Consider the following 3,083-nt stretch of genomic DNA (forward strand, 5'->3'; position numbering starts at 1 on the left):
GGGAAGCACTCTTCATCAAACCGGGCATGGCGGGTAACAAAAACCAGTGTGGAAACCGGATCGAGACACAAGTAGCCTTTATATTGAGCGTGATACCCCACAAAAACACAAGGGATGCTCCGCGGAGAAAGTTTATGATCCGTATAGTCACGCAAATACGGATAGACGCGACACCCAAAAATGCGAAAATTCTCATAAGATGGCACCCGTCCGAACAAGACCTCAAATGGAGATTTCATGGACAACACCTTTGTGGGGAGACGATTAATAACATGCACGGCGGAGCTAAAAGCATGAGCCCAATAAGAAACCGGAATGTGAGCATGAAACATCATGGCGAGTCCCGGCTCCACAATGTGACGATGTTTGCATTCAACCTGCCCATTTTGTTGGGGGGGGGGGGTATATGGGCATGAGATGCGGTGAAATATATTATGTTTATGCAATAACGCCTTTACTTTGTTATTTAAAAATTCCGTACCCCCGTCACTTTGAAATTTTTTAATTTTGGTAGAGAATTAAGTCTCTACAAAGGCGATAAATAACTCGAAAATGCTAAAAAAAATCCGATTTAGACTTGAGCGGGTAAAGCCATGTAAAGCGAGAGAAATCGTCCATAAAGGTGACATAATATCGGTATGAAGCAACCGAATCAATCGGGGAAGGACCCCAAAGATCGCAATGGATCAAATCTAAAACATGGGCGGCTCGTTGGTCATTATTGTCAAAAGGCGATCGATGAGACTTAGCAAGTTGGCAAGGAGAACAAGTAACTGGTTTTGGTAAAATAGAAGAAACAAGCACATGACCAAGTTTATTTAATATAGAAATAACATCAAAAGACACATGTCCTAAACGGGAGTGCCATAATTCAAAAGACGCCTTGGGTCGCTTCTTAGCATAAAACGCACAAGCCACCGACTTATTTGGTAGAACATAAAGCCCCCGATCACAGGTTCCTTGAGCCAAAATTTGTTTCGTTGCCCGATCTTGAATGTAAAACAAAGATTTGGAGAAAATCACATCCACGTTATTATCGTATGTTAACTTGCTAATAGATAATAAATTTTTAGTAACACGGGGAACCACCAAAACATCCCACAACCGAATATCATTGGGAAGAGAGGAAGTCCCAATAGCAGCAATGGGAAGAGTATTACCATTACCGAAGTGAACCGAGCTATCACCAACAAAAGGTTCAGGTTTAGCAACCGAGCCCGAAGAAGAAACCATGTGGTCCGAGGCACCAGAATCAACATACCAATCCGGGCCGGATGGGGTCACACGACAATTTGCAAGGAAAGCTTTTGCTAAATCGGCTTCACTAGGGGCGGACCGAGAGGCAAAGGTCGGAAGTTGTGGACAAGCATTAGCAAAATGACCATTTTGTCGGCATAGTTGGCAGTGGGGTGACTGTCGGCCACGACCACGACCACCGCGAGGACCACCACGACCACCGGAGCCACCACCCCGACCCCGACCAGCGGAGGCAGCGGCAACAACCCCAATGGGTGCTGATTCAGTAGAGAAAGCGACAGCAGGTGCGGAGTTGGCGTGGAGGGATTTCATGAAAAGCTCATGACTTTCGGCTTGAGCAAGGAGGTCTCAAAAAGTTGGAGAGAGACGAGAGGTCCGAATCCCAATGGAGAAAGCTTCAAAATTGCTGCCACGACCACAAAGGAACCAATGATTTTTATCAGATTCGGTAACAGCTTGGCTGATAGCTGCCAATTGATCACATATCGCCTTAAATTTCCGTCCATATTCGGAGAAGGTGGAGGTTCCTTTAGAGAGAAGTCGTAGTTGATCATGAAGATTTTGTACACGTTCCATGGAAGAGTTGTCGTAGGCGGATTCAAGAGCGGTCCATATAGCACAAGCAGAAGAGAGGCCCACGACCTCAGAAAATGCTTCTTCCGTGAGAGAGGCTTGAAGAATGATGACAGCCCGTTGATCCGCAGCATGCCATTCTACAAAATCAGGGTTCTCAACTTGCTTGTTGTCAACCAGAAGGTGCGAAGAAGGGGCTGCAAAGGAGCCATCAACGTGAGCAAGGAGTTGTTGATAGTTAAGTAGGGGAGTCATTTCGTTCACCCACAAGAGATAATTGTTAGAGGAGAGGCGCGTGGTAATGAGGTGAAGGAGAGTGTTCATGGATAGAGTAGCATCAGTGGAGGAGTCAGCCATGGATGAAGCTGTGATGGAGACAAGAAAAAAACTGAAAGATAGGAGAAGAAAGGAGGAGAATGATCGGCTAAGAAGAGGAAGTGAGGGGTCTATGGCTCTGATACCATGAAATAATGGGTTTCCACACCAAGAGGCATGGGAGTTATCGCATATATATAATAACTAAAGATACATATAAGTCCCTCAAGTATACAACAATAAAGAAAAGTCTATACAAATATAAAACTAGTCTAATACTTATACCCTCCACCCCTGGTTTGTTCTCGACTCCAGACTCTATCTAATCAATCTCAAGCATGCTCAGTCTTCTTTCTCCGTACCCATCTCCACTTATACCCACCTTAATTATCTTGACATCACAAATAAGTATTCATTCACAGACCTTGAAAAGACAACTCACACCCCACCCTACCCCCCATGACCCTACCAGAACGAACCAGATAGATCACGACGGAAGAATCAGCCGAAAATTCTGAAGTCAACACCGATATTTCAAAAGTCAATGACTGTTGGATTACTCTAACTTTAGTGCAGTTAGTCTTGTTTGTTTTATATTTAATTATACATGTTTCAATATGGGAACTGATTCGTACACACCAAATTTTTTCCATACACACCAATTTGTGCATTAAAGTATTGTATAGTACAACTCCATAAAGCATAAATTGCTGTGTATGGAGAAAAAGTGTTGTGTACAAATCACTTTTATAATTCACTCCTTCATCATCAAACAATCATTCTAGTCTCACTAATGTTGGGCTGGTGAGCCGAGAAGGCAAGTTTACTGCCTAAAGTTCTTGGACCAGTTGAAGTGGACCTCCTCTACTGATGTTGGGCCGGTGGTTGTTGTCCAAATCATTGATGCTGGATCGAGTAGGGAACAACCCAAGTATGCA

The sequence above is a fragment of the Lactuca sativa genome, chromosome 4, assembly GCF_002870075.4.
Source record: "Lactuca sativa cultivar Salinas chromosome 4, Lsat_Salinas_v11, whole genome shotgun sequence".
In the NCBI taxonomy this organism is placed as follows: Eukaryota; Viridiplantae; Streptophyta; class Magnoliopsida; order Asterales; family Asteraceae; genus Lactuca; species Lactuca sativa.